This window comes from Sminthopsis crassicaudata, chromosome 2 (genome assembly GCF_048593235.1).
Source record: "Sminthopsis crassicaudata isolate SCR6 chromosome 2, ASM4859323v1, whole genome shotgun sequence".
Lineage (NCBI taxonomy): Eukaryota > Metazoa > Chordata > Mammalia > Dasyuromorphia > Dasyuridae > Sminthopsis > Sminthopsis crassicaudata.
In genome coordinates this window covers 438,320,807-438,347,335 of record NC_133618.1, presented here as the reverse complement: position 1 = coordinate 438,347,335, position 26,529 = coordinate 438,320,807, and the positions used below count along the sequence as shown (strand labels likewise).

The 26,529-nt window shown below is 37.5% G+C and overlaps 1 protein-coding gene across 2 annotated transcripts in view; it reads right to left on the bottom strand.

The window, feature by feature from the left end:
• Positions 1-22,280, bottom strand: part of ZNF341 (zinc finger protein 341) — a 50,955-nt gene extending 28,675 nt beyond the window's left edge. Inside the window, exon 1 of one of the 2 annotated variants that reach the window (XM_074292420.1) lies at positions 22,142-22,280. The gene's annotated coding sequence lies outside the window, so the exon portion shown is untranslated. The remainder of the gene's footprint in view (positions 1-22,141) is intronic. The other variant, XM_074292417.1, reaches the window with a different exon arrangement.
• Positions 22,281-26,529: the final 4,249 nt, after the last annotated feature.

Here is a 26,529-nt window from a genome sequence, read left to right as displayed (position 1 = left end):
AACACACCCCCTACCCTATCTAGGTTCCATCTACACACACCATCCCAGAGACTCCCAAGGACATACTCCATATTCATTTGCAGCCCCATCCCTAATAGAGCCATATTCAAATTATCTACACTCCCCCCACAAGTCCTTTCATCTGGGGTCCACCTCCCATATGCAGCCTATCTTTATACAAACATACCACTTGCCTGACAAACACTTGGCTCTAACACACCCTATCTGACCCTTCTCCAACTCATGCCATCTCTGTTACACAAACCTCTTTCTATTCCTGTGTTATGAGTCTACTACATGATCCTATCCCTCCTATACACTCCCTTTTTACATATTTCCTATTCCCTCTTCTTGCACCCCTTCCTCAATACACATTCATCTCATGGCTGACACACTGCTCTCTGCTTTTTGATCCCTCTGCCCTGTTCCACATATCCCCTGAACTAAAACCCAATCTAAACCCAAACTAAAGCCAATCCCTTTGCTAGTTGACTCTTAAAACAATATTAAAATCCTCCACACACATCTAACTTTACAAACTTTAACCCCTCCCCATCACATCATCCCACTGATTTCAGATATATATATATACACACACATACATAAACACACACACATATATATGTAAATGCTTGTATTGTGTATATATACACACATACACACAGATATACTCTTTCATGAGAACCTTTCCCCTTTATTACACACACCTGGCTTGATATTTTGCCCACCCCTTCCCATATCACCAAAAATTCCTGTTCCCTCAGATCTCCCTTGCTTTCCTGGAGCCACCTGCTGGCCCTTGAGAGAAGGAATTGTAGGATGAGTCTCTACTGACAGCACAAAAAGAGATGCCCAGAGAATTGAAGCCCTGATGTTAATGATAACTCTTGTTTTGATTCAGAACTACTGTTTAACCTAAACTGTTCCAGGTCAAAGTTCTGTGGTCTTCAGGCAATTTAAGAGTTCGGTTTCCCTAGGCCAAATCTTCCTTTCTACCCTAGACCTCAGAATTAAGAGTTCCAGATGTTTAAGATGCTGAAGTCAAGGATCTAGCTGCAACCATTAGGTCTTTCTGAGGAGGAAACTGTGCCCACACCAAGGTTGCTCTGCCTGCTCTTTCAGCTGTCAACATATTTTCCCTTCTTTCCCTTCTCCTGCTCCCTCTCTTTAATTCCAAGATCCCTGATTTTATGTGATCATTTCCTTCACAGATGGAAGTCATAACCCCTTTATGATTGCATACTCAATAATATTCCAGAATTGCTGTGCCCAAAATGCTAATCACTCTGTAGTCAAAGTGTTGATGAGCTTTCCAGAATTAGCTACTCCCCATAATATCAGGGTTGGGGATCTCCTGGAAGCCATTATCCCTACAACCTGGCCTTGTTGGAATTCCAGAATTTCCCCCAAGCTTTTAGATCAGTCTAAGAATCTCTTCTACCCACCAAGTCTATTTACTGAAGAAATAGGTTAGCATTTAATAGAGCTTTCTACTAATAAAACTTTTACTATGGGAGGAGTAAAAGGAAACAAGGTCACAAAGTTACAACCTCATGCTACTGTCTCATTTTGTTCCCTTCATTTAATTTCTTAAACCTCTTTTTGACTCCTCTCCCTTTCCTACCTCTCTTAGTTCTTAACAAGCTATTTCCTCACACTATGAGGACATTCAGAACTGTGTTCATTGACCCAATTAGGAGCTGTCTTATGTTTGAATTCAAGTTATTTCCCCAGAGGGATAGATTGGTAGGACCTTAGAGTACTAGAAAATTGCACAGACTATTGTCTGAACCACCTACACATATTCTGAGTTTGGGGTGTGGATATGGAATTTCCCCAATTCTATAACATTCCCTTTCTTTCCATGTCTCCCTTCTCCTATCTCTTCATGGCTTTTAAATATCACATTCCCTTCATTCTCTCTCCTATACATCTTTGTTCTAGAGGTGGTAAACTAGGCTAATCAAGAAAAGCAGAAAAAAAGTCAAATTATCAAAGGTATATTTTATAGTGCTAAAAGATACGGGGTATTGAAAGATCAATAATCTTATGGAAAAAAGGAGGGGGTCTAGAAATATTAGAGCTCAAACTACAAAGCAGTAATCATTAAAAACAACTTAGCATTGGTTAAAAAATAGGTCAATCAAATAAATTAGTGGAACAGATTAAGTATATAATATACAGAACCAGTGATATAATTTTGCTATAAATGCCCAAACCCAAGTTTTTGGATGGAAATATTTCTTCACTATTTGACAAAAACTGTTGGGAAAACTGAATAGCATTCTGGCAGAAATTAGACCAACTCCTCGTGTCATATATCAAAATAAGCTCCAAACAAATGCCCTAGATACACAAAATCATAAAGAAGAAAGGAAGAAATGACCATTTAGATCTATGAACATGGAAGAATTCATGACAGAAAAGGATCACACAAGATATAAACAATTTTGATTATATAAAATCTAAAAGGTTTTACACAAAGAAACGATAGTTAAAATCAGAAGGGAAACAGGTAAATTGGGTAGGGGGGACATTTTGCCACATCTCATATAGCATATATAATAAAATGGTTTAAATTTATAAGATTTAAGAGGAATTCCTTAGTAAATAAATATTGAAAAGGATACAAACAGGCAGGTTTTAAAAATAATAGCTTTTTCTTTTTCAAAATGCATGCAAAGATAGTTTTCAACATTCACCTTTGCAACATCTAGTGTTCCAAATTTTTCTCTCTCCTTGGACAAAGTGTAGGTAGAGATAACTGAGAATTTCTTTGATGCTTGTATATTCCAATGGATCTGTGGTCTCAGAGACATGTGCAATGTTTCTCCATTCATTTGGAGAAACAAAAAATTTTATAACCTCTGGGGAAATTACGAAAGCATTCCCTTTTCTTTCTCTTAATGACCATATTACTTCCCATGGGTACAATTACCTCTCCACAGACAACTTACAGATCTCTAGACTCAAGTTCTTGTCTCTCATAACCAAGTGTTTTTTGGACATTTCAAACTGGATGTCTTATAAATATCTCAAAGTCAACTTATCTATTAAAAACACTTATCATAGGGTAGCTAATTGCTGTAGTGGATAGAGCACCAGCCTGGAAATCAGGAGGACCCGAGTTCAAATTTGATCTCAGACATTTAATACTTTCTATCTGTGTGACCCTAAGCAAATCACTTAACCCCAATTGTCTCAGCAAAAAAAACCCATTATGTTCAAAACCTACCTCTCTTTCAAGCATTCTTTTTTTTTTTTTTTTTAATGTATATAGCTTTTTATTTACAACATATATGCATGGGTAATTTTTCAGCATTGACCCTGAAAAACCCTCTTTTTCAACTTTTTCCCTCTTTCCCCTCTCCCCTCCCCTAGATGGCAGGCAGACCCAAAAATGTTAAATATGTTAAAGTATATATTAAATACAATATATGTATACATATCCATACAGTTATTTTGTCAAGCATTCTTATATCAAGGGGTCTATTTTGCCACTTACACAGATTCACAGTCTTTGGGTATTCCTTAAATCTCCTCATTCCTGGTCTCCTCACATATCTAATCAGTTGTTCTGTCGTCTAGGTTTGACCTCTACTATTATCTTTTAAATCTAATCCTTTCTCACCACTATCAGAGCAGTAACATTTTTTTTTTCCCCCTGAGGCTGGGGTTAAATGACTTACCCAGGGTCACACAGCTAGGAAGTGTTAAGTGTCTGAGACCAAATTTGAACTTGGGTCCTCCTGAATTCAAGGCTGGTGTTCTATCCACTGCGCTACCTAGCTGCCCCCAGAGCTGTAATCTTAATAGAAGCTCTCATTCTTTCTGGACTATTGTAACAATATCTTAGGGAGTTTCCCAGCCGCTATAATCCATCTTCCACAAAACCACCCAAATGATATTACTAAAGCAAAAACCTGGATATGTCACTCTCCTGCTCAATAAAAACTCTAGTAGCTTTAGACTCCTCATGTCATATATGAAGACATATATGAACTCTAGATCAAATGCAAATTCCTCTGCATTTAAACTTCTCCCTAATCTGCTTCAAACTGCCAATCCAGTCTAATTATACTTTAGCCCTCATCACACATGCCATCTCCCTCTTCTAACTTTACTAAGGCCATTTCTCCACACTTGAAATGAACTCCCTCCTCACTTCTACCTTTTACACAGCTCAACTCAAGCTCCGTTTTCAACATGAGGCCTTGCCTAAGCCTTCCAGTCACTAATGCTTCTTCTCTGCTCAAGAAAAATTATCTTGCATTTATTTTGTGTATTCTAGTAGTCTTAATATATTTCCCCATAAACCATAAGTTCTTTAAGAGCAGAGACTTTTTCATTTTTTTTCTTTATATCACCAGTGCCTGTAATAATTTGTTGGTTGATTTCAAAATGTATTATAAAACAATAATCAAGAAAATTATTTTGTACTTATTTAAAATTAGAAAAGCAGAAGTACAAAAAGTCAAGAATATCAAGGGAATTAATTGGAAAAAATTACATAGGAAGATGGCCTAGCAGTACCAGACCTAAAATTATAATATATATATATAATTATAATTATTATATATTATTACATAATATAATATATAATTATAATATAATAAAGCAGCAATCATCAAAATCATTTGGTACTGGCTAAAAAATAGATTAGTGGATCAGTGGAATAGGTTAGATATATATGACACAATAATCAATGATTATACTAATCTAGTACTTGATAAACTCCAGATTCGGGGATAAGAACTCACTATTTCAAAAAAATTGCTGGGAAAACTGGAAATTAATGTCAGAAACGTGGCATAGACCTACACCCCATATCAAAATGAGATCAAAATGGGTACATGTTTTTGGCATAAAGGGTGATACCATAAACAAATTAAGAGAGCAAGGAATAGTTTACCTATGAGATCTTTGAAGAAGGGAGGAATTTGTGACCAAAGAAACTAAAGAACATTATGAAATGCAAAATGGACAACTTTGATTACATTAAATTAAAAAGTTTCCATACAGACAAAAGCAACACAAAATTAAAAGAGAATATAAAGTTAGGGAAAAATTCTTATATCCATTGTTTCTGATAAAGGTCTCATTTTTTTTTCGGGAAGATAAAAATTTATTTTTTTAGATCTCATATATATACATATATATACATATTTATACAGTTTATCTTGTGTAAGAAAAATCAGATCAAGAAGGAAGAAAAAGAAAAACGAGAAAGAAATATAATGCAAGCAAATAATAGAGAGAGTGAGAATGCTATGTTGTATTCCATACTCTGTTCCCAAGTTCTTTCTCTGGGTGGAGATATCTCTCTTCATCACAGCACAAGTGGAACTGGTTTGAATCATCTCAATATTGCAGAGAGCCAGGTCCATCAGAATTGATCGTTGGATAGTCTTCTTGTTGCCATGTATAATGATCTCCTGTTTCTGCTCATTTCACATTGTATCAGTTCACATAGGTCTCTCCAAGCCTCTCTGAAATCATCCTGCTGGTTGTTTCTTACAGAGCAATAATATTCTATAACATTCATATACCATAATTTACCCAACCATTCTCCAATTAATGGGCATCTACTCAGTTTCCAGTTCCTGTCACTACAAAGAGGCTGCCGCAAACATTTTTGCACATGTGTGTCCCTTTCCCTCCTTTAGGATCTCTTTGGGATATAATCCCAGTAGAAATACTACTGAATCAAAGGGTATGTATAATTTGGTAACTTTCTGACATAGTTCCAAACTGCTCTCCAGAATGGTTGGATTTATTCACAATTCCACCAACAATGTATCAGTGTCCCAGTTTTCCCACATCCCCTCCAACATTCATCATTATCTTTTTTCATATGACTATAGATGGCTTTAATTTCATCATCTAAAAATTGTTCATATTCTTTGACCATTTATCAATTGGGGAATGACTTGTATTATAAATTTGACACAGTTCTTTATATATTTTAGAAATGAGACCTTTTGCTCCAAATCACTATTGATTAGAGAAATGGAAATTAAAACAATTCTGAGGTATCATCTCATACTTCTCAGGTTGGCTAAGATAACAGAAAAAGATAATGATAAATGTTGGAGGGGATGTGGAAAAACTGGAACAATAATACATTGCTGGTGGAGTTGTGAAATGAAACAACCTGGAGAGCAATTTAGGATTATGCCCAAAGGGTTTTAAAACTCTGCATACCCTTTTATCCATGCTACTATACTGGGTCTGTATCACAAGGAAATCATAAAGGAAGAAAAAAGATCCACATGTGCAAAAATGTTTGTAGCAGTTCTTTTTGGGGTAGCAAAGAATTGGAAAATGAGTTCAATTGAGGGATGGCTGAATAAGTTATGGTATATGAAAGTAATGTAATATTGTTCTATAAAAATGATGAACAAGCTGATTATGAATTTATGCTAAACAAAACAACTAGAACCAAGAATATATTACATAGTAACAGCAAGATTGTGTGATGATCAACTATGAAAGATTTGGTGGTTCTCAGTGGTTCAGTGCTCCAAGGCAATCCCAATAAACTTTGGACAGAAAATGTCATTTGCATCCAAAGAAAGAACTATAGAGAATGAATGTAAATCAATACATGCTACATTAACTATTTTTTTCCTTTCCTTCTATTTTTTTCTCTTGTAGTTTTTCCCTTTTGTTCTGATTTTTCCCTCTCAACATGATTCATAAAGAAATGTGTATCTAAAGAAGATCCAACTCACTTCCAATTGATCAATGATGGACAGAAATAACTATACCCAGAGAAGGAACACTGGGAAGCAAATGTAAATTGTTAGCACTACTGTCTATCTACCCAGGTTACTTATACCTTCGGAAGCTAATAATTAATGTGCAAGAAGAAAATGGTATTTACACACATATATTGTATCTAGGTTATATTGTAACACATGTAAAATGTATGGGATTACCTGCCATCAGGGGGAGGGAGTGGAGGGAGGGAGGGGATAATTTGGAAAAATGAATAAAAAAAAAAAGAAATGTGTATCAAAAAATTAATATACAAGTATAACAGAAAAAAATAAAATATAATAAAACTAGAAAAGAAGACCAATGAAACAGATTGGATAAGCATGATCTAGACGAAAAATAACATAATAGACCAGTATTTGAAAAACCTAAGAATTTAAACACAAACTTCTGTGGAAGGACACCCCTTTTCTGAAAGAGCTACTGTCATCACTTTATTAAAAACTAGTTTAGTCCAACAACTTATTAATATGCCATAGTAAGTACCATGAGAACAAGTGACCTAACTGGGTTTAAAAAATTATTAATGTTCTTGTTTGTTTTTATTAAATAATCTTGTGATTCCATTGAGCCATTCCTTTCATTAAAAGGAGGGGGGCAACAATTCAGCAAAACTAACCAACACATCAACTGAGTCTTGTACTATTTCCAATGTCCCACACCCTGTGTTGCTCATTTCTGCAGAGAAGAATGGAGGTACATCTCATTCTCTAGGGTCAAGTTTGGTCATTATAATTACATAGCAGTCAACTTTGTTGTTACCATTCTTTCCATTGATAGTATAGTCATAATAGGTGGCCAGATAATTTTTTATAATAGCAATAAACTAAACTGAGGAGGGTAAGGACAAGGAGTGACTCTCAAATGAGGTATCATCTTAACTGCCTAACCGAACTCCACTGGAAGCTGGTCAAGGGGAGATTATTTCAAAATGCTTCCTACACAAGGCTTATCTAGCTAGGATCTCATTTACATAATAGCTTATATTTCTAGGTCTAGAGATATAAATAAAATTCTAGATGTGTGGATGTGTTTATACATATTTCCTGTTTATGGGAAAATTGCAGTTCTCTACAGGTAGGGTTATAATAAATTTCTCTTACCTATGGCATCAGGTATGATAATAGTAAATTTCTCTTACCTATGACATATATTTGCTTCAACAAATGCTGAAGCAGAGACAATATCTCCCATCTTTTTAAAAGATTTCTCCCCAAATTTCTGTCTATTCTATGATTAATATAGATAGATGCCAAAGTTTTGTATGTAATCATATACAGGAGGAGCCAAGATAGCAGATTAGAGACAATTGAACTTTAAAGATTTCCTGCTAAATAATTTTAAAATCAAATTTTGAGTGTCAGGCCTAACAAAAGTTCAGAATGAGATACTTTTTTGGCTTAAGAAAACTTCGGTGGTCAGCAGCAAAAGGGTGTGATGTTGAGGGGAAAAAGCCTATTCAGAATCCAGAGCTATGGGGGCAGTAGCAGCAGCTTTGGAAGCTCTCAACCCAGAGTTCACAAGGGAGTCAGAAAGAGTTTACAGAAAGCCTTTTGCTGGCACTGGGTATAGCAGGTGGTGATTGACAACTCTCTTGTCCACAAAAAGTTTCAAGGTGTTCCAGAGTTGAGAGAAGACCTGGGAGATCAGTCACAGGGAAGAGGGATCCTGTTTGCAGATCCAAGGCAAAGAGAGAATTAGTGCTTGTGGTTGTGGGGAATCAAGATTCCTTCCTGGGTAAAGACCACAGCACTATGGAAACACTCAAATTTTGCAGGCTTCCAACATGAAAACAGCAGCACAAAAAAGCCTGAAGATTGGGATAGTGTTTCCTCATGCTGAAGTTAAAAGAGTCTAAGTCCCCCCCCCCCCCCCAGGCTGGGGTTAAGTGACTTGCCCAGGGTCACACAGCTAGGAAGTGTTAAGTGTCTGAGACCACATTTGAACTCAGCTCCTCCTGAATTCAAGGCTGGTGCTCTATCCATTGTGCCACCTAGCTGCCCCAAAAGAGTCTAATTTTATTAATATAAAGTTTAAATCGGCTGGAAAAATAAGCAAATAATAGTTTTTAAAATGTGACCATAAAAAGCTACTGGTGGCAGTGAAGACCAAGACATAAATTCAGAAAAAAATAATACTGTAAAAGCAGCTCAAAGACAAATGTTAATTGGACCTAAGCCCAAAAAGAATTTCTGGGAGAGTTAGAAACAAGAGTGATGGAGGAAAAATTAGGAGAAAAAATGAGAGAAAATGAAGTAAAAGATATTTAAGAAAATTATGAAGAAAAAAATTAATAGTTTGATGAAGGAGACAGAAAAAAAAATTGAAGAAAATTACACCCTAAAAAACAGAAATGACCTAATGGTAAAAGAGACACAAAAACTGGGAACCAAGATGGTGGAGAGAAGCCAGGAAGCTGCCTGAGCTCTCCTCAGTTTCCCTCAGAAAATCCAAGCTCTAAATGGATTCTGGAGTGATAGAATCCACAAAAATTTGGAGTGAAGTAATTTTCCAGCTTAAGATATCTTGGAAGGACTTCAGGAAAGGTCTGTATCAATGGGGCAAAGAGGAAGAGCAGCCCAGCATAGGCATAGTCTGGGAAATCTAGTGGGAGACTCTTATCCAAAGCATAGACCTATAGGGGAAGCCTGTTCATCCTGGCTCAGCAGGGTAGCTGTGAGTCCTCCAATCCAACTACAGAAAGAAAATTGCAAACCCCTGAACCCCAACACAATAAGTGGGACTAAGCCAAACCAATCCAGCGCAGTGAGAAAGCTGGTGGCACTTCCAACCCCAGGGCAGAAAGCCAGTAATAGACCTCTGAACCTCTGCAAAAGAAATGTGAGAAACTCTCCTCTATGTTTTAGGAGTGGAGGGCAACTTTTTAAAATGAACAAAAAAAGCGAAAAGAACCCTGACCATGAAAAAGCTACTATGGTGATAGGGAACATCAGAACATAAATACAGAAGAGGATTGTAATGGCAAAATATAAAGTCTCAAAGGAGAATATGAATTGGTCTCAAGCTTAAAAAGTACTCGTGGAAGAGCTAAAAAGGATTTTGAAAATCAAGTAAGAGAATTAGAAGAAAAATTGGGAAAAGAAATGAGAATTACACAACAGAATTATGAAAAAAAAGTCAACAACTTGGAAAAGCAAAAAAAAATTTGAAGAAAACAATTTCCTAAATAATAGACTTGGCAAAATGGATTAAAAAATACTGAATAAAACAATTTCTTCAAAAGTAGAATTGGCCAAATGTAAAAAAAGGCAAAAAAAAAAAAACTGACCAAAGAAAATAATTCATTAAAAATTAGAATTGGACAAATGAAAATGAATGACTTAATGAGACATCAAGAATCAAACAAAATTTTTAAAAATTAAAAAATAGAAAAAAAGTAAAAGATCTCATTGGAAAAACAAATGATCTAGAAAATAGATCCAGGAGGGATAATTTAAGAATTATTAAACTAATTAAACTAATTAAAAACCATAATCAGAAAAGAAGAGCCCAGAGAACATTTTTCATTGACTGGATATCCTAGAACCAGAGGGTAAAATAGGAAGAATCTACCAATCATCTTCTGAAAGAGACCCCAAAAGAATATTGTAGCTAAATTCCAGAATTATCAGGTCAAGAAGAAAATACTGCCAGAACAATATAATATGCTGTTTATAAGAAACACATTTGAAGCAGAGAGACACATATAGATTAAGACTAGAACAGAATATATTATGCTCTAGCAGAAATTTTTAAAAAGTAGGAGTGAAGATATTAATCTTGAACAAAACAGTAACAGCAAGATGTGCTGATCAACTAAGATAGACTTAGCTCTTCTAAGAAATTTGGTGATTCAAGACAATTCCAATAGACTTGGGATAGAAAGTACCATCTTCATTCAGAGGGAGAACTATGGAGACTGAATGCAGATCAAAATAAAATATTTTTTAATTAAAGCTTTTTATTTTCAAAATACATACATGAATAATTTTCAACATTCACCCCTACAAAAAACCCTGTGTTCTAATTTTTTCTTTCCCTTCCCCCCCAATCAAGTGATCCACTATTTGTTAAACGTGTGCAATTCCTCTTGATATATATATATATACATATATATATATTTATTTATTTATTTATTTGCACAAATATCATGCTGCACAAGAAAAATCAGATCCAAAAGGGAAAAAAATGAGAAAGAAAACAAAATGCAAGCAAAGAGCAACAAAAAGATTGAAAATACTGTGTTGTGGTACACATTCAGCTCCCACTGACTTCTCTCTGGGTGCAGATGGCTTTCTTCATTACTGGACCATTGGAAGTGGTCTGAATCACCTCACTGTTGATGAGAGCCATTGAGTCCATGAGAATTGATCATCATATAATCTTGCTATTGCTGTGTATCATGATCTCTTGGTTCTGCTCATTTCACTTAGCATCAGTTCATGTAAGTCTCTCTGAAAATCAGGCCTCTCTGAAATCATCCTGCTGGTTGTTTCTTATAGAACAATAATATTCCATAGTATTCATATCCCATAATTTATTCAGCCATTCTCCAGTTCATGGGCATCCACTCAGTTTTCAGTTTCTTGCCACTACGAAAAGGGCTGCCACAAACATTTTCGCACATGTGGGTCCCTTTCTCTCTTTTAAGATCTCTTTGGGATATAATCCCAATAGAAACACTGCTGGATCAAAGGGTATGCCCAGTTTGATAGTCCTTTGGGCATAGTTCCATTCTGATTCCAGAATGGTTGATTCAGTTCACAATTCCACTAATGGTGTATTAGTGTCCTAGTTTTTCCACATCCCCTCCAACATTAGTCATTATCTTTTCCTTTCATTTTAGCCAATCTGAGAGTTGTGTACCTCAGAGTTGTTTTAATTTGCATTTCTCTGATCAATAATGATTTAGAGCATCTTTTCATATGGTTTTAATATCTTCATCTGAAAATTTCCTTTTCATATCTTTTGACCATTTATCATTTGGAGAATGGTTTCAATTCTTATAAATTTGAGTCAATTATCTATATATTTTAACAATGTGACCTTTATCAGAATCCTTGAATGTAAAAAATGTTTTCCCAGTTTATTGTTTCCCTTCTAATTTTGTCTACATTGGTTTTGTTTGTACAAAAACTTTTTAACTTAATATAATCAAAATTATGCATTTTTTTGTATTCAATAATGTACTCAAATTCCTTCCTTTTCCACAGATCTAAGAGGTAAACTATCCTTTGTTTTTTTAATTTCTTTATAATATCACTTTTTATGTCTAAATCATGAACTTATTTTAGTCTTATCTTGGTATAGGGTGTTAGGTATGAGTCAATGCCTAGTTTCTGCCCTATTAATTTCTAATTTTCCCAGCAGTTTTTGTCAAATAGTGAGTTCTTATCCCAAAAGCCAGGGTCTTTGGATTTGTCAAACACTAGATTACTATAGCCCTGTGAACCTAACCTATTCATTCCACTAATTCACTACTCTATTTCTTAGCCATCAAACATTGATGGTTTGATGACCAACTGCTTTATAATATGGTTTTAGGTCTACTACAGCTAGGCTATCTTCATTTAAAGCATACTATTTTCACCACTCTTCTTGTTGCTTTTTCTTTCTCATGATTTTTTTCCCTTTTTGTTCTGATTTTTCTTTTACAATATGACAAATGTGGAAATATGTTTAAAATGATTGTACATGCATAGTCTACATCAGATTGCTTGCTGTCTTAGGGAAGGAGGAGGTAAGGGAAGGAGGGAGCAAAATATGGAACTTAAAATCTTACAAAAATAATGTTGATAATGCAGACAAGATTAGAAGGGAAGCAATAAACTGGGAAAACATTTCTGATAAAAGCATCATTTCTAAAATGTAGAGAGTATTGACTCAAATTTATAGGAATTCAAGCCATTTTCCAACTGATAAACGGTCAAAGATATGAACAGACAATTTTCCAATGAAGAAATTCAAACTATTTCTAGTCATATGAAAAGATGCTCATAATCACTATTGATCAGAGAAATGCAAATTAAGACAATTCTAAGGTACCACTACACACCTGAAAGATTGATTAAGATAACAGGAAAAGATGATGACGAATATAGGAGGGGATGTGGGAAAACTGGGACACTAATACATTGTTGGAACTGTGAACAGCTCCAACCATTCTGGAGAGCAATTTGGAACTATGCTCAAAAAGTTATCAAACTGGTCATATCCTTTGATCCATCAGTGTTTCTACTGGGCTTATATTCCAAAGAGATCTTAAAGGAGGGAAAGAGACTCACATGTGCAAAAATGTTTGTGGCAGCCCTTTTTGTAGTGGCCAGAAACTGGAGTGGACACCCATCAGTTGGAGAATGGCTGAATAAATTATGGTATATGAATATAATTGGAATATTATTGTTCTGTAATAATTGATTAGCAGGGTGATTTCAGAGAGGCCTGGAGAGTCTTTCATGAACTGATGCTAAGTGAAATGAGCAGAAACAGGAAAACATTATACATGGCAACAACAAGACTATACAATGATCAATTCTGAATGACGTGGCTCTCTGCAATATTGAGATGATTCAAACCAGTTCCAATAGAGTAGTAATGAACTGAATCAACAGCTACACCCAGGAAAAGAACTCTATGAACCACTATATAGAATTCGCAATCCCTATATTTTTGTCTGCCTACATTTTTGACTTCCTTCACAGGTTAATTGTACACTGTTTCAAAGTCTGATTCTTTTTGTACAGCAAAATAACTGTTTGGATATGTATACATATATTGTATTTAACTTATACTTTCACATATTTAACATGTATTGGTTAACCTGCCATCTGGGTGAAGGGGTGGGGGAAAGGAGGGGAAATTTTTGCAATTGTCAATGCTGGAAAATTACCTAGGCATAAAATTTTTGCAAAAATAAAAATAAAATAAAATAAAATGAGCTAGAACCAGGAGATCATTATATACAAGAACAGCAAGATTATAAGATAATCAATATTGATGGATGTGGCTCTCTTCAGCAATGAGATGATTCAAACCAATTCCAGTTGTTCAGTGATGAGGAGAGCCATCTACACTCAGAGAGAGAACTGTGGGAACTGTGTGGGTCACAACATAGCATTTTCACTCTTTTTGTTGTTGTTTGCTTGAATTTTCTTTGCGTCTCTCTTTTTTTTTTTTCTTGTGTGGCATGACAATTGTATAATTATGTATATATATATATACATATATATGTTGGATTTAATATATATTTTACCATATTTAATATATATTGGAATACTTGCCATCTAGGGGAGGGTTTGGGGGAAAGGGGGGAAATTGGAACACAGGGTTTTACTATGATAATGTTGAAGAATTGTCCAGTGTTTTGAAAAATAAAAAACTTTAATAAAAATAATGTTGCAAATTATCTTTATTTTTATTTTTTTTTTAATATTTAAAATTTTTTTTATTATATATATATATATATTTTATAATATTATCCCTTGTATTCATTTTTCCAATTTACCCCCCCTCCCTCTATTCCCTCCCCCCCGACGACAGGCAATACCATACATTTTACATGTGTTACAATATAGTCTAGGTACAATACATGTGTGCGAATATCACTTTCTTGTTGCACAATAAACATTAGAATCCGAAGGTACATGCAACCTGGGCAGACAGATATTAGTGCTAACAATTTTCATTCCCCTCCCAGTGTTTCTTCTCTGGGTGCAGCTACCTCTGTCCATCATTGATCAACTGGAAGTGAGTTGGATCTTCTTTATGTTGAAGATTTCCACTTCCATCAGAATACATCCTCATACAGCATTGTTGTTGAAGTGTACAGTGATCTTCTGGTTCTGCTCATTTCACTCAGCATCAGTTGATTTAAGTCTCTCCAGGCCTCTCTATATTCCTCCTGCTGGTCATTTCTTACCGAGCAATAATATTCCATAACCTTCATATACCACAATTTACCCAACCATTCTCCAACTGATGGACATCCATTCATCCTCCAGTTTCTAGCTACAACAAAAAGAGCCGCCACAAACATTTTGGCACATATATGTCTCTTTCCGCTCTTTAGTATTTCTTTGGGATATAATCCCAGTAGTAGCGCTGCTGGGTCAAAGGGTATGCACAGTTTGATAACTTTTTGGGCATAATTCCAGATTGCTCTCCAGAATGGCTGGATTCTTTCACAACTCCACCAGCAATGTATTAGTGTCCCAGTTTCCCCACATCCCCTCCAACATTTGTCATTATTTGTTCCTGTCATCTTAGCCAATCTGACAGGTGTGTAGTGGTATCTCAGAGTGGTCTTAATTTGCATTTCTCTGATCAGTAGTGATTTGGAACACTCTTTCATGTGAGTGGATATAGTTTCAATTTCTTCCTCTGAGAATTGTCTGTTCATATCCTTTGACCATTTATCAATTGGAGAATGGTTCGGTTTCTTATAAATTTGGGTCAGTTCTCTATATATTTTGGAAATGAGACCTTTGTCAGAACCTTTGTTTTTAAAAATATTTTCCCAATTTGTTACTTCCCTTCTAATCTTGTTTGCATTAGTATTATTTGTACAGAAACTTTTTAGTTTGATGTAATCAAAATCTTCTATTTTGTGATCAATAATGATCTCTAGTTCTCCTCTGGTCATAAATTCCTTCCTCCTCCACAAGTCTGAGAGGTAGATTATCCTCTGTTCCTCTAATCTATTTATTATCTCCCTCTTTATGCCTAAATCATGGACCCATTTTGATCTTATCTTGGTATATGGTGTTAAGTGTGGATCCATATCTAATTTCTGCCATACTAATTTCCAGTTTTCCCAACAGTTTTTTCCGAATAATGAATTTTTATCCCTAATGTTGGAATCTTTGGGTTTGTCAAAGATTAGATTGCTATAGATGTACCCTTTTTTGTCCTTTGTATCTAATCTGTTCCACTGATCTACCGGTCTAGCAAATTATCTTTATTAATAAAAAGGGGGGGAAAGAAGCACAAAAATTCATTTAAGTATAGAACTCTTTAAAAATCAGAATAGGCTAAATGAAAAAAAAATACAAAAATCTCACTCAAGAAAATAATTCTTTAAAAACTAGAATTGGTCAAGTAGAAGAGATACCAACAAAACAAGCAAAATCAAAAGAAGAAAAAAATAGAAGAAAATGTAAACCATCTCAATGAAAAAAAACCAACTGGTCTAGAAAATTTATCAAAGAGAGATTATTTAAGAATTATTGGATTACTTCCTAGCTGTGTGACCCTGGGCAAGTCACTTAACCCCAGCCTCAGGGAGGGAAAAAAAAAAAATTATTGGATTGCCTGAAAACCATAATCAAAGGAAAAGACTAAACATCATATATAAAGAAAAACTACTCCAATATCTTAGATCTGAAGGGCAAAATAGAAATTGAAAAAATCCAGTGATTACTGCCTGAAAGATATCCCAAAAAGAAAACTCTCAGGAATACTCTTGCCAAATTCCCGAGGTCAAAGAGAAAATATATCAAGCCGTCTAAATATTGTGAAGTTTCAGTTAGGCTTATATAAGATTTAGCTATCTTCCACATTAAAGGAGCAAAAGGCTTGTAATATGATATTCCTGAGGGCAAAGGAGCTAGGATTACACCCCAAATTAAGTATAATATTTGGGGAAGGGGAAGATACTGATATTTAATGAAATAGAGGACTTTCAAGCACTTCTGATATAAAAATCAGAGGTAAATAAAAAATTTGACTATTTAAACACAAGACTCAAAAGAAGCATAAAAAGGTAAACATAAAGAGTTTCATTAAAATTAAACTATTTGCATCCCTTTTTAGGAAGATGATACATGTAATTCCTAAGAATTTTATTATTACTGTGCAATTGAAAGCAGTTTACATAGACAAAGGGCATGAATGTAAGTCAATTATGTCAGCATAACTTCTAACAAAAATGAAGAAATGAGGAAGAGAGATGCACTGGGAGAAAGGGGAAGTGAGGTGTTGAATGGGGAAGATTTTCTCATAAAAGAAGCATGTAAAGAAGGGTTTTTACAGTGGAAGGGAAAATAGGGGGATAGATGCTTGAATCTCACACTCATTAGAAATGGTTCAAAAGAGGAAGGATATGTATGCACACACACACAAACACATACACTCTCAGTTGTGTGTAGAAATATAACTTACCCAATAGGGAAATAGGAGGGAAAGGAGATAAGAGAAAGTCAGGTGGATTGAGGGCAGATTAAGAAAGGTAGTGGTTAGAAGCAACATAAGACTTTTAAGGAAGGACAGGATAAAAAAAAGAGAGAGAGAGAGACAAGAAAAAACAGAAGAAATTGGAATGGAGGGAAATATATAGTTTGTAATCATAACTGTGAATATGAGTAGGATAAGCTCACCCATAAAGCAGATGCAGATAGCAGAATGGATTAGAAACTAGAATCCAACACTATGTTCTATGAGACATAATTAAAAGAGAAAACAAACACAGAATTAAAATAAAGGGCTAGGGCAGAAAGTAAAGTGTTTTAGCTGAATTAAAAAAAAAAAAAAAAGCAGCATGATCTCAGATAAAGTAAAAGCAAAAAGGATCTAACCAGAAAATAATAGGCGTAACTCATTTTATTGCACTTTATTACATTTCATAATATTATGGTGGGGAGTGGGTTGTGAAGTTTTTTGTTTTTGTTTTGTTTTATTTTGTTTTTACAAATTGAAGGATTGTGGCAACTCTGCATTAAGGAGGTCTATCAGTGCCATTTTTCCAGCTGTGCTTCCATTGTGTTTCTGGGTCACATTTTGATAATCTTAGTGATAGTTCAAATTTTTCAATTATTATTTATATCTATTACGGTGGTCTGTGATCAGTAATTTGATGTTACTATTTTAATTATTTTGGGGCACTATGAATTATACCTATAATGGATGATGAACTTAATTGACAAATATTATGTTTGTTATGACCACTGACCAGAAATTCCACATTTCTCTCCCTTTCCTCAAGTCTTCTTATTTCCTGGAGCACAACAATATTGAAAAATATTAATGGACTTAGTTGATAAAGCAGAGACAGGATTTGAGAGAATTGACTCCAATTTTGAAAGTTCTACTGTGGATAAAATGCTATCAAATATGGGCATGGTTCTTTTCAACAATGAGGTGATTCAGATCAAAAAATTTGTGATGGAGAGAGCCATCTACACCCAGAGAGAGGATTGTGGGGACTGAGTGTAGATCATAACACAGTATCTTCACCATTTTTGTTGTTTGCTTGCTTTTTTTTTCTAATTTTTTTTTGTTACGATTTTTTCTTGTGAAGCATGATAAATTGAAATTATGTATAGAAAAAGTGCACATGTTTAACATATATTGGACTACTTGCTGTCTAAGAGAACAGAGGAAGGGAAGGAAAAATTTGGAACACAAGGTTTTACAAGGGTAAATGTTGAAAACTATCTTTGCATGTGAACGAGATGGGGTGAGATCTTTCAAGACAGTTGTGAAAATGGAGTAAGGCTTCATCTACTTCAGAGTTTGAGCATGCCTGAAGGACTTTGAGCATTGATCCAAGGGCTTACCTAAGTCCCCTTTCTGCTATCCTTTAATGACATAATTTTCTCCCTATTTCAATCAAATATGGACAACTATGTACTTATTGGTCAAGTTCAATTTCTTGGGTAGTTCCCTCGTTGAGAATGAGACCCTCAGCCAATGAGGATGAGGATCAGTGTTGGGAGGGGCATATGCATTAGGGATTAAAGTGTTAACCCTGCCCCCAGGAGGTGCTTCTCACTGGACCATATAATAAATTTTGCTTTGCTTCTAGAGATCTCTCCAGCCTCTTTTATTAAATAGTGGCCCCTCACCATTTCTGAACCACACACATGTTTTTTGAAAATAAAAAGCTATTAATAAAAAAAACAAAATGTAACAGCAGGGGGAAAATACTATCAAATAGCATTGCATGCTACAGAGAAATCTTTCATGAAAAGAAGAATCAATTGGCAAACTTTATTGTTGTCTTATTTTAAGAAATTGCCATAGCCACCTCACCCTTTATCGGTTATCACCCTAATCAGTTAGCAGCCAATAACATTAAAATAAGATCTACTCACAAAAAGATTACAACTCAGTAAAGACTTGGATGATGACTAACATTTTAAAATTATAATATGTGCAGGTTTTTAGACAATGCTATTATGCTTAATAAAATATAACTTTTATGTGCACTGTGAAACAAAAAAATTCATATGATTATTTCAATATTTGCTTTATTGCATTAGCTTTTATTATGGTGGTCTGGAAGATACCATAACCAATGAAGTAACATAAAAACATTTATAGTAAGTTTGTCTGATAAAGGACTCATTTCTCAGATGTAGAACTAAATCAACTTTATAAAAATAAGAGCTATTCTCAATTGATATGTGGTCAAAGGATATAAGCAGACAGCTGTCAGAAGAAGGAATCAAATCTATCAATTATCATGGGGCAAAAGTGCTCTAAATCACTCTTGATTAGGGAGAGGCAAATTTAAATAACACTGAGGCACTATCTCATACATCTCAGAAATCATAAATGCTAGAGAGGATGAGGGGAAAATAAGTAACTGGAGTTATAACCATTCTGGAGAGCAATTTGGAACTAGCTCCAAAAACCACACATACCTTCTGTCCCAGTAATACCACGACTAGGTCTGTATTTCAGAGAAATCAAGGGGACAAAAAAGGATCTATATGTACACAAATATTTAGAGCAGCTCTTTTGTGATATCAAAGAATTGGAAATTGAGGGGATCCTCATCAATTGAGGAATGGCTGAACAAGTTGTGACTTTTGTTTGTGGTCGAGCACTATTGTGCTGTGGGAAATGAGAAGGATGGTATCAGAAAAACATGTCAAGGGGTGTATGAACTGATGTTAAGTGAAGTGACTTAAGTGAACTGAAGTTAAGTGAAGAGAAAAACCGGGAGATCATCGTGAACAGTAGTAGCAATATAGTAATAGTGATCAACTGAGAGAGACTTGGCTACTCTGATCAATGCAATGATCTAAGATAATTCCAAAGAACTCATAATGAAAAAAATGCTGTCTCCAGAGAGAGAACTAATGAACTCTGAGTACAAATTGAAGTAGAATTTTCTCACTTTCTGTATTTTTCTTGCCTTTAAAAAATATGGCTAACATGGAAATGTTTCGCGTGATTTCACATGAATAATTGATCTATTGCTTGCTTTCTCAGTGAATAGAAAAGGGGTTGGGAGGGAAGAAGGGAATTTGGAACTCAAAATTTTAAAAGTTAAAAATAAATAAAATTCGGGGCAGCTAGGTGGGGTAGTGGATAGAACACCAGCCTTGAATTCAGGAGGACCCGAGTTCAAATCTGGTCTCAGACACTTAACGCTTCCTAGCTGTGTGACCCTGGGCAAGTCACTTAACTCCAGCCTCAAAATAATAAAATTTTAAAATATAAAAAATTATTTATTCACAGGGATATACATAAGATGAGAGGAAATCTGATTGAGAAGTAAACAACAAAGTGGGTAGTGACCACTGCTGGCTAGTAACTGGGAGTATCAGATCTTTATCTCTTCTGTGGTTTCTTTCTCTCTACTGCAAGTAGCAAGGAAGTACTATTATCAAGTATCTCAGCAGTTCTGATTACTGCTATCCTCTAACAGCAGCTCTAAGTCTGCCAGGAGGAGGATCAGGGAGTAAGCATTAAAAAATCCTTTTTTTGATCCTGATGACTGCTCTTCCTACGTGGGGAAATGAGCAAGATGAACATACTCTTCTGGGTTCCTTCTAGAAATCTCCAAAACCTTTGAACAGATATTAGCAGAGTGGTGAACTCGGAGGCAGACTCCATAAGGCGTTTCTGGAATCTGACGTCTCCATGGGGATGCCTGCGGGGCGCAGTCTGGGAATCAAGGTTTATATGCACCTCCATTCCCAATTGTGAGGGCTACCGTATGTGGATCTTCACCAATGAGCTCAGGGCCAGGTTCCGGATTTTTCTCTCTTCTCCAACTCCTTCCTCATACTAGGGAACTTCAGTATCTACACTGACTCTCCCTCGGATCCCTAGTACTCCGCTGCTGACTTCCCCGGGGTCTGTCCTCCCTGCCTGCAGCAACCACACACAGACGCGGCCACATCCCAGGTCCTGCCAGGGCATTCATAGACTAGTTCCAATTCTCTCGGGCCCCTATAATATCAGCCTCGGTACCTGGGAAGTCTCGGCCTGGCTCGGCCCCCGATCAGCTCTCGTTTCTCTATACGCGCAGCTGAACCAAAGCGGAGGAAGTGACTAGCTCTGTGTGGCTCCGCTCCAGATGTATGTGATGCGATTTCAAGTGAGGTCTCCCTGACGGAGGCGATCTTCCCAAATCTCCCCTACGAACCCACCGTCTTACTCTCCAATGGTTCTTCCAAGCCTTTTTATCTTTCTCCAACCTCTTGGAACTTCCACCTTTCTTGGTTAAAAACTTTGACTTTTATTTTACAAAAATATTCGCGGTCACCTGCACAGGATGCCCCTCCTCTGTTCTCCCTCACTTTATTTTACTCTGTCACGCTCCTCCTTCACCTCTGCCTCACAAGAACCGGCGACTTTATTCCTCACCCAACCCAACTGACTCCTTCCCGCCTCTTCGAACGCCTCTCCTTCTGCTCGCTCATGCGGCTTCGATAGTTGTGTCTCCGGGCCGTTTCCTCACCCATTACAGACACACGTTTGTCTCCCGCCGAGCGCCGACATGTGTCCCTTTGTGGCTGAGCTCCCTGAGGAGGCCGCCATCACGGGCGCCCCTTCGTTCTCTCTTAACAGAGCCCTCCCCACCCGGCTCCGGCCTCCTCACCCCCAAAGTGTTGTTTCGGCAGCTGCCAGGCCTCCGGCCTACCGGCCGGGCCTCTAACTGACCTCCGCCCTCTCTGGGCCAGGCCCTTGGTCCTCCCTTCTGCCCACCAGGCCACTTCTCGCCCCTCTCTCAGATCCCACGCCCTCTGAGGTGGGGGCCCCCAGGCTCCGCCCCATCCTCCTCTCATCCCCGCTGTGCTAGTCTGCGGTCTCCTCAGTCCCTGAGGATTTATCTTCTCTTTGCAAAGGATTCTCCACCCTATTACTGCTTTCCAGACACCTGAGTCAGATGTCAAGTAGATCTCAGAGGCAGTGTGCCCCCAGTGACCTCACCGGCCTCTCTCCTAACCGGCCTCCACCTCCAGCAAACTTTCTGGAACTCTCCTTCCCGCCTCCACGCCTGCAACGTGGACTACGCCCGGCCTCTCCACTCTCTCACTGCCCCGGTCCGAGCTGTGCTGGAGACCCCGTGATTTCGCCCCTGCTCTCTCTCTCTCATGACCCCCTCCCGAGCTCCCGCCACACCCACCTGCTGAGTGGGCTGCCTGCTTCCAGTCCTCCTCCGCTCACCCGGCAGTGATTGTCTTCGAAGTGTGAGTCCCACCGGCACCCGGCTCTCTGCACTTAATAAAGCCGGTGGCGACCCCTCGTGGGCCACCGGGCAGGAAGAGACAACAACTTCCAGTTCTCTCCTTTTTCCAGGCCGGGGCGTCTCCAGGTGGCGGGACGCAGCGGGAAGAGCCGCTTCTGGGCAGCACTGGGCCATGCCTCTGACTGGGCGCGGCGTCTCTGCCGACGTGAGCCATTGCCCCGGGGCTAGCAGCACCCTTCCAGCTGCGGGGGACTGAGGCCGCAGACTTCTCGGCCGAACCTCAGCGGACGAGGCCCGGGGATGTCGGACTAAGTCCAGAATCCCCGCCGTGAATCTCAGGCCAGGAGCCGGTCCCTCCCACTCCGTCCAAAGCGCAGCACGTTAAAGCCTGGCGCGCTCCCGGCGCCCCCGGCACTTCCAGCGAGGAGCACGGAAACCCTCGTCCTCCACAATGTCCGGCCCCTTTCTCCAGCACTCAGCACAGTGCTTGGGCGCACTTAAGCTTGGTTAATTTATTGATTAGTGAAACTCAACTAGGAGAAACTAACCCTTCACTGAAATCACTATTTCATTGAAGTGTTTTATAACTGCATTTATGTTAGTATAACAAGGGCTGCATTCGGCCACACGCCTGAAAGCTAAATCCGGGTACTCTTAAGGACTCTGGGGCCTCTAGATACTTCGCTGTTGCTTCCAGCTCCCACTGATGCTGTTCCCCCAGCCCTGGGAGTCCTGCTGCATCCCACTTGCATTAATGTTCACCGAAGAACGCTCCATCGCTCGTTGCCCTGCTATACAGAAAGCAAATATGCATGTACTCTCCCATACCTGGAGGCACAATTCATCCAGACTTCAGAGTCGGGGAGGGGCTAACAAACAACTTAGCTCAGTTCATCTGCAGCAAAGTCACAAGTTGTGACTCCGAAGCCAGCCTTGGACGCAAGTCCCAGCAAGCCTGGCTTCTCAGGGCTTCCCTGCAGGCTGGCCAGCTTTGTATCCAGCTCGAAATCTCGCCCCCACGATTTGGAAGTAAGGTTAAAGTCTGGTTAAGGAAATAGGTGAGGGTATAGAGGATATGGCACTGGAAAAGAGTATTCCAGTGGGCAGAAGCTCCTTGGGGTGCCAAGCATGGTGCTAGCATGTTTGGAACCTCTGCAAAGAAAGGGTTTTAGTTTGGCTCTTTTTATAATGAGAGATTTAGCTAAAGGGGCCTGTGGGTGAAGTCCCAAGTTGGGTTTCTGGTAGGGCTAGAATTTGTTTGGTGGGGGTTGGGAAACCTAGCAGATCATTAGAATGGGGGCTGGGACAGCCCGAGTTGGCTCAAATCTAAGGGCTGGGACAAGCCCAGATCTCCTATTGGAATTCAAAGGGATGCTTTTGACCAGGATTTGTGAGTCAAAGGCCCTGACATCCTGGATTGATAATGCATCAGCCAAGAGGAGTTGGGAATCAGAAAGGAATCACAAATGCTGTTTCTTAAAGGGACCACAACCTGCTTCATTATGAAGGCACAAGAAAGGTGGGATCCTGATGGGTCACAAGAGCACTAATGCTGCCATTGTCTACTTGAATAAATTACAGGTTCATCAATATAGAGAAAGACTTTCTGTATTTCAAAATTCACTTAGATGAAACAAGCAAAACATGATTGAACAGACACAATTTGGGGTAGAAATAAAACAAACTCAAGAGGAATCAAGTTGGTATTATGTTGAGCAGTTAAGAGAAAAGTAATAGTCACAAACAAAACAAACTTCCTGGGATTGGAGGAGTGAATTAAAAGGAAAAATAAAAACAAAGAGAATTAGAATCTAAGGGGATACTTCTCAATTGAGATATGATTGAACAAATGACAGTATAAATATAATGAGTTATTAACAAAAGAGAATTTCAGAGAATCCTAGTTAATATGAACTGATACAGAATGAAGTTAGTAGAACCCATTGAAAAATTTGTACAAGATACTAATATTTTGTTGGAAGGGGTGGGAGAAAACTGGGACACTCAATATACTATCGATGGAGTTGTGAATTGATCCTACCATTCTGGAGACTGTGGAACTGTGCCCAAAGGGCTATCAAACTGTGCATACTCTTTGATCCAGCAGTGTCTCTATTGGGCCTGTATCCCAAAAAAATCATAAAAAAGGGAAAAGGACCCACATGTGAAAAAATGTTTCTAGTAGTCCTTTTTGAAATGGCAAGGAATTGGAAACTGAGTGGATAACCATCAATTGGAGAATGGCTGAATACGTTATGGTATATGAATGTTATAGAATATTATTGTTCTGTAAGAAATGACCAACAGGATGATTTCAGAGAGGCCTGGAGAGACTTACATGAACTGATGCTGAGTGAGTAGCATCAGGAGAACATTGCACACAGTAACAAGATTATATGATGATCAATTCTGATGGACATGGCTCTTTTCAATAGCAAGGTGATTCAGGCCAGATGGTCTTGGATGATGGGAGCCATCTGAACCCAGAGACAGGAGTGTAGGGACTGAGTGTGGATCACAACATTTTCACCTTTTTGGTTGTTATTTGCTTGCTTGTTGTTTTCTTTCTCATTTTTTCCCTTTTTGAGCTGATTTTTCTTGTGCACCATGGTAACTGTGGAAACATGTATAGAAAAATTGAACATGTTTAACATATTTTGGATTATTTGCTGTCTAGGAGAGGGAGTAGTGGGAAGGAAGGGAGAAAAAAATTTGGAGCACAAGGTTTTACAAAGGTAAATATTGAAAATTATGATTGTTTTGAAAATAAAACACTTTAATATTTTTTTAAGATAAAATAGAAAAAAGAATAATGATATTTTATAGATAGATGTCTTTTTGTATGTGAGGCAATTGGGGTGACTTGTCCAAGGTTACATAGCCAGTGAGTGTTAAGTAACTGAGACCACATTTGAACTCAGGTCCTTCTGAATCCAAGGCTGGTGCTTTATCCACAGTGCCATCTAGCTGTCCCAATAATGACATTTTAAATTAAAATAACTTTTAAAGACAAGAATTCTTTTCAATGCAGTGACCAACTGTGTCTGCAGAGGTTCTGTAATGAAACATGTTACCCATAATTTATCCTCTCTATTTTCACTTATCTTAGATCTCTCTGTCTATGGTTGATTGTCTACTGCTTACAAACATACCTATAGGTTCCCCAAACTACAAACAAAACCCGAATCCTTACTTGATCCATCCATCCTTGCAAGCTATTGTCCCATGTTTTTCCTTCCGTTTGTGGCTAAACTACCTAGGAAGTTGCCTATAACAGGTGCAACCATTTCCATTCTTCTCAATTTCTTAACTCTCTGCAGTCTGGCTTCTGATCTCATCATTCAACTAATACTACTCTCTCCAAAGTTATTAACAATCTCTTAATTATCAAATATAATGGCATTTTCTAATCCTTATTCTTCTTGACCCCTCTCTGCAGCCTTTGATATTACTGATTATCCACTTTTCCTTCTTTGGGTTTTCACGACAGGATTTTCTTCTGGTTCTCTTTCTCCCTGTCTAACTGCTTCTAATGGCTCCTTTGCTGGATTTTCATTGCACACTAATGATGAGAATTCTATCTCTCATCTGCCCTAAGCCATCATGCTAATTGTTTCACTAAACTATACTTATTTGTTACAAGAGGTCTTTCCCTTTCTCTCAGTTTTTAATTGGGGGGGTTGGGAGAAGATATTCAGGAAAAGATAAGAGACTAGCAAATAATAGTGCACCCAAAAAAGAAACCTCTTGAAACATTTTCTCAAATGCACAAAAGAAAACAGAAGTTCAAAAGGAAGCAGAAAAGAACAACATAATTTTGTCTTTTCTTGAGAGTATTAATTATTTTTATTTATATGGTTATTTTTATATAGTATGTTTGCACAGAATAATATTATTTTTATTGAATAAATAACAGAATTTGTTATTATAATTGCATTAGTAGGTATTCCTCAACACATTTTTTCAATAATAGCTTTTTATTTTCAAAATACATGCAAAATAGTTTTCAGCATTCACCCTTGCAAAACCTTATATTCCGAATTTTTTCCCTCCCTTCCCCCCAACCTCCTTTCCTAGATAGCAAATAATGCAAGATAAATTAAAACATGTGAAATTTTTCTAAACATATTTCTTCATTTATCATGGTGCCCAAGAAAAAGCAGATTTAAAAATGAGGATTAAAAAAAAGGAAGCAAATCACAACAAAAAAGTGAAAATACTATGTTGTGATCCACATTCAGCCCATACAGTGCTCTCTCTGGGTGCAGATGACTTTCTCCATCACAAGTCTTTTGGAATTGACCTGAATCACCTCATTGTTGAAA